Genomic DNA, 6665 nt, shown 5'->3' on the forward strand with positions numbered 1-6665 from the left:
GGAACTGAGTCAAGTATAGTTAGGCCTGCTATTACTGCAAATAATTTTGAACTGAAACCTAACACAATTCAAATGATACAACAGTTTGTTCAGTTTGATTGTTTGCAGGATGAGGATCCAAACAATCACTTGGCAAATTTTCTGGAGTTTTACGATACTTTTAAAATCAACGGCGTTTCTAATGATGCCATTCGCCCTCGGTTATTTCCCTTTTCATTGAGGAACAAAGCTAAACAGTGGTTGAACTCATTACCACGAGGGTCAATCACTATTTGGGAACAAATGGCCAAAAAGTTTTTACTTAAATATTTTTCGCCTGCTAAAACAGCTAAGTTAAAGAATGACATCTCTTCTTTTGTGCAGATGGATCTAGAAACACTCTATGATGCATGGGAGAGATACAAGGATCTTTTGAGAAGGTGCCCTCACCATGGGTTACCACTCTGGCTACAGGTTCAAACTTTTCACAATGGCCTGAATCCTTCGACTAGACAGATGGTTGACGTAGCCGCTAGTGGGACTATCAACAATAAGACACCTGAGGATGCTTATGAATTTATAGAAGAGATGTCACTGAATAATTATCAGTGGCAAGTCATGAGAACAAAGCCGACGAAAGCAGCCGGTGTTTTCAACCTCGATGCGGTTACTATGCTATCTAACCAGGTAGAACTCTTAAATAAAAAGATTGACGGTTTGTGTGGTTGTACTCAGGCACATCCGGTGATGAGATACGATTCAAATGGAGGAGAAGCATACACAGAATATCAACTCTTCAACCCTAGCACCGAGGAGGAACAAGTTCAATTATGGGTAATAATGCTAGATCTTAAAATAACCCATATAGTAACACATATAATGTAGGTTGGAGGAACCATCCCAATTTCTCGTGGGGTGGTCAAGGGAATCAAAGGCCACAACATCCTCCGGGTTTTGAACAACCACCTTACCAACAGGAAAAAAAGCCGAACCTTGAGGAGATGCTAACAAAGTTTATCTCGGTGTTGGAAACTCACTTTCAGAATACCGAAACAGCAATTAAGAATCAACAAGTGTCGATCCAATGGCTTGAAACTCAGATAGGCCAACTCACCAAATTGATTTCTGAATGACCACAAGGTAGCTTGCCGAGTAACACTGAATCTAACCCAAGGGAACATCTCAATGCAATTACCATTCAAGATGAGGAAGAGTTAATCGAACCTGAACCAGAACCAAGGCAAGGAATTGTGGTAAGTAAAAGCAAAGGTGAGGTAGACCACAGTGAACAAACACCAGTAAGTAAAGAGTACAAACCTCGTATGCCATACCCCAATGCGACAAGAAAAGACTGCACAGACGAACAATTCGGTAAATTCCTTAAATTACTAAAAAAATTACATATCAACTTACCATTTATTGAAGCTCTTTCACAGATGCCAAACATAGCCAAATTCTTAAATGAACTTTTAACAAATAAGCGGAAGTTGGATGAGGCGTCACATGTGGAGTTAAATGCAATTTGCTCAGCCATACTACAGAATAAGCTGGCCAACAAATTAAAAGATCTAGAGAGTTGTATGATTCCTTGTGTAATTGGTAGCTTAGATGTTAATAATGCTTTAGCTGATTTAGAGGCTAGTATCAATGTCATGCCTTATAAAATGTTTAAACAACTAGGTCTTGGGAAACCCAAACAAACTAGGATGAGCATTCAGTTAGCAGACAAAACAATCAGATTTCCTAGGGGTATTATTGAAGATGTACTCGTTAAAATTGACAAATTCATATTCCCAGTTGATTTTTTTTGTTCTAGACATCGAAAAGGATAGTGACGTACCTTTAATTTTAGGAAGGCCTTTTTTAGCAACTGCTAGAACAATAATTGATGTTAGTACAGGTGAACTCACACTACGTGTGGGTGAGGAAACAATAACTCTTCAAGCTCGAAATTCTACTAATGCTGATCATTTGGTGCAACCTTATTTATAGGAAATACGTTCGAAAAACATACATGAGCGTTGTTCAAATAACAATAAAAAACCCATCTATGAAGAACGAACGCTACAAGTCGAGGAACTAGATGAATGGCAGACATAGAAACCGAGAGCACACGATAGACCAAACCCACCCCATGATAAGCTCAATATTTCACCAAAACAACTTAAGGTTGGAGACAAAGTACTTTTAGATGCAGCAGACCCTCGGATTGCCACCTATGAACCTAATGGAGAAATCCCTCTTACGGTACTTAGCATTTTCCCATATGGCACAGTCGAGGTAATACATCCCGAATTCGGTACGTTCAAGGTAAGTAGTACTAGTCTAAAACCTTATTTTGATAAAATTGATAGCAGGGATGAGAAGTGTAAACTCCTCGCACCACCATGACCATGCAACAGAGAGGTACGTTGAGCTTAGACTATAAATAAACGCTTCTAGGGAGGCAACCCGAGAACTAACAGTGTTAACTTCTTTAAATTTTTGTTTTTAACATTTAAATCCACTAACCATGACTCTGAACACAGGATTTCCAAAACCACACGGCCAGGCACATGGGTGTGCCTTAGGCGGTGCCCATACCACAGAAGGCAACACAACCGTGCGATACGGCCGTGTGAAAACATGGCATAATTTTTCCCCAACACGGGAATCGATAAGTTGCCACGGTCGTGCGACATGGTCGTGGGTGAATATGTCAAAATAACATGGGGTGTGACACACCCGTGCGCACTACTCGTGGTCAAGACTAACAAAATAAAACGGGCATGGACATCTATACATAGGCATTGGAGAAGCGAATGAAATAGAACACAGCTGTGTGACACGGTCATGTGCATCAACATGCCCAAAGAACACGGGCGTGGGTCGAATTTCAAACGTGCCCAAATTTGAAAATCACGATACACACGGGCTAAAATTAGGCCACACAGGCGTGCCCCACAACTGTGAGCCCCAATATCTATATAAACCCCTCACTATTCATCATCCCCTTCCTCAAAAACTCTAAACCCTAACCGCCGCAACCCCTCCCCCACCGCCGACTGGCCACCCTAGCTTTCCTTTCTCCTTTATTTTTCTCCCCTCTCTTTCCCCTTCCCCCTCATCCCATCCTTGCATGAGTCACACGACCTCACTACCACACCCGTGGCTGTCCCCACTAACGGTCACCAGTTCTCCACTAACGGTTTTCTCTTCTATTTTACTCTCTTTTTATGCTTACTCTCATAATAATCTTAATTTTTTTAGCCTGTTATAAGCATTTTACTACTAATTGGTTATCATAGGAATTGTTTCATATACTTTGTTTCATTTTTAAACCATACTTAGCTACTTTCATCTAGTTCATTTTTAATTTAGTCATGCTATCACTTTACTATTTGCCATAGTTGAAATTGATTGCTAATGGTTGAATATTGGTAGTGTTAGTAGTTTAGTTTGCACTCGTTAGTTTAATACATGTTAATCTCTTTTCGAGTTTGTTAGGATTTTCTATCTTTTCTATTCATTAGGCTATAGTACTAGTATTCCTACAAGTATACCATGCCAACTTCACTTGGCAAGAAGACCGCCATGCTCGCTTCAAAAAAATAGAATGAACCTGGACCCACATTGGCAAGCGCAACAGTTGAAGTGCACCACCTCTTTCTCCAGTTTCCCTTCGGGCCCCAGGAGAAACTTTTTCAGATACTTCGGGCCCGACCCCTAGGTGTGAGCCACTGCATTGATTAGGCCACACTTGATCAAATCCAACTGGCTGACGCAGTCTGAGCCCTTCTGATGACTAACCAATGGGGGCTCTTTTTCGAAATCATTGAGCCGACATACCTCGAGCTCACACTCGAACTCTGCTCGACCTTCCATTTTCAAGTAGTTATGACAGAGTTCGATGATCTCGAAATGGTCCAGTTCTGTCTCGGCTCTTTAGTCCGCCAGTTGAGCGTACCTGTGTTCGGCGTCGCCTTAGGGCTCTATACGGAAGAGTTCATGAACGATGATGATTTTGACACCCTCCATCGCCACATCCACTTGTCTCCCTCCAACTGTTGGAGAGCTCTCGTTCCTGCTTCGGCCACTGATAAACTGTAAATTATACATATTTTTACCCCATGTTTAATGCATGTTATGGATGATTTCCCATTAGAATTGGTGAATTTGATGCTCCTAATGCTTTAATTTCATGTTTTATACTTAGGAGAGCATAAGAGAGCGAAAGGAATGAGAAACGGGACAAAAACGGAGAAAATGGGCCAAAGTATGAAATCAACATGGCCTGGACCTCCTCAAACGAGCAGACCACACAGCCGTGTCAATTTGGCAGGCTCGAACACGGCCTGATGTAATTGAACACGGACGTGTGACACAGGTGTGTCCCTACCGAGCCCAAGTTAAGTCCAATTCAGAAAAGGCTAATTTTGAGGACTTTTAGGCATTCTAAAGCCTATAAATACACCCTAGAGAAGGAAGAAAAGGGAGACGGAGAATAGAGAGTAAGGAAATGCTCCAAGGAAGCCGATTGATCCATCTCAGAAGCCAGATTCATCATCAAGACTGAAGATCTCTCCTTAATTTCCCTTCAGGAGTTTTGGGTTTTCTTTATGTTTTGTATTCTTTATTCTTTTGAGATGTTTTCTTATTTAGTTATGAACTAAAACCCCTAAATACCTAAGGGGATTGAAACTTAAGACGAATCTTGTTATTATTTTCTGAGTCGTATGATAAATATTTAACTTGTGCTTAATTATGTGTTCTTAATTCTTGTTTTGATATCCCAGGATATTGATTCAAGACATGCTCTTATTCAGAGGAGGAGTAAACCCTATCTAAGAGAACATTTTTCATAATTAAGCAGAGTTGATTACGCGCCTAGACATAGGGTGACAAGAGTTTCCCGGATTAGGGTGAAACCTAATAAGGGGATCCATAGATCGAGTTAATGCAACCCTAAAATGTTAATTAGAGAAAAGTCTCGGTTATTCAATCTAAGGATTAGACGTTATTAGTCTTGAATAAGGATAATAACATAACTTAGGAATCTCTACGGAACAAGTTGAATAAATAAATCGTCTGATTCGGAGCCAAAATAACTAGTAAAGTCTAGGTGGATTTTTCCTTAGGTATTGTCTTAAGTCAATCGATTTTTCACAAAAGAAATTCCTCAATTCTTTTCTTTGTGTGTTCTTAGTTTAGATAATTAGTTAATTAAAACAAAATCTCTTTATTCTTAGGCTAGATAATAAAAAGACAGTCATTACTAGTACTTTTAGTTCCTTTGGGTTCGACAATCCAATCTTGCTAAAACTATACTACAGTTCGATACGTACACTTGCCTACATCACAAAAATTGTTAGTTAAGAACGAGTAATTATAAATATTTAAAACCTATCACGAAATCACGCGATCAAGTTTTTGGCACCGTTGTTGGGGAACTAAGATATTAGGAACGCTCAATTTTTATTACTTTAGCCATTTATTTTTCTTGAAATTTAATTTAATTTTGTTATTAGTATTATTTTTTAACCTAATCTTTCTTCTCTTAGCAGGTTTTTATAGTTTATGAGTAGAAGAAACTCGTCGGGACCATTAATTTTTTACGAAGAAATCGATCGTACAGTTCGTAGAAATCAAAGAGAAATAATGCGCAACTTAAGAGAAAAGGAGAACGAGCAAGGAAATGATACTCAACCCCAACCAAAGAGATGGATGAAAACCAAGGCAATCAGCTACCTCCTGCAATTGTGGTTAATCAAAATCCTACTCCACGCACTATGTATGATTATGCTAAACTTCTTTAACAGGAACTGAATCTAGCATAGTTAGACCTGCTGTAGCTGCAAATACTTTTGAATTAAAACCTAACACTATTCAAATGATACAGCAATTTGTTCAATTTGATGGTTTGCAAGATGAGGATCCCAACGCTCACTTAGCAAACCTTTTGGAATTTTACGATACATTTAAAATCAATGGTGTTTCTGATGATTCTATTTGTCTTCGGTTATTCCCTTTTTCATTAAGGAACAAAGCTAAATAGTGGTTGAACTCATTACCACGAGGGTCAATTACTACTTGGGAACAAATAACCGAAAAATTTTTACTAAAATATTTTTCGCCAGCTAAAACGGCTAAATTATGTAATGATATCTCTTCTTTTGTGTAGATGGATTTAGAAACACTCTACGATGCATGGGAGAGATACAATGACCTTTTGAGAAGGTGCCCTCACCATGGGTTACCACTTTGGCTCCAAGTACAAACATTTCATAATGTTCAGAATCCTTCGACTCGGCAAATGGTTGATGAGCGGGGGGCGGACCATCAACAATAAAACTCCTAAAGATGCCTATGAGTTTATAAAGGAGATGTCACTGAATAACTATCAGTGGCAAGTCATGAGGATAAAACCAACGAAAACAGCCGGTGTTTATAACGTCGATTCGGTCACCATGCTGTCAAATCAGGTAGAACTCTTGAATAAAAAGATTGATGGATTTCTTAGTTCTTCACAGGTTCACCCAGTAATGCAATGTGAAGCATGTAGCGGTGGAACAAACCATTCGGAATACCAACCTTATGGCCACAACATGGATAACGAGCAATTAAACTACATAGGTAATAATCCTCGACCTCAAAACAATCCATATAGTAACACTTATAATGCAGGTTGGAGGAACCACCCCAATTTC

General features: G+C 39.4%; 2 non-coding genes across 2 annotated transcripts; both read right to left on the bottom strand.

Annotated features, from left to right (window-relative positions):
• Nucleotides 1-330: 330 nt before the first annotated feature.
• Nucleotides 331-437, bottom strand: LOC128290970 (small nucleolar RNA R71). The gene has a single exon (XR_008280748.1). It is a non-coding gene; the product is annotated as a small nucleolar RNA R71 (small nucleolar RNA).
• A 5669-nt stretch (nt 438-6106) lies between these two features.
• Nucleotides 6107-6213, bottom strand: LOC128290737 (small nucleolar RNA R71). The gene has a single exon (XR_008280524.1). It is a non-coding gene; the product is annotated as a small nucleolar RNA R71 (small nucleolar RNA).
• Between the last annotated feature and the right edge of the window lie 452 nt (nt 6214-6665).

Source organism: Gossypium arboreum, chromosome 3, assembly GCF_025698485.1.
Source record: "Gossypium arboreum isolate Shixiya-1 chromosome 3, ASM2569848v2, whole genome shotgun sequence".
NCBI classification, from domain to species: Eukaryota; Viridiplantae; Streptophyta; class Magnoliopsida; order Malvales; family Malvaceae; genus Gossypium; species Gossypium arboreum.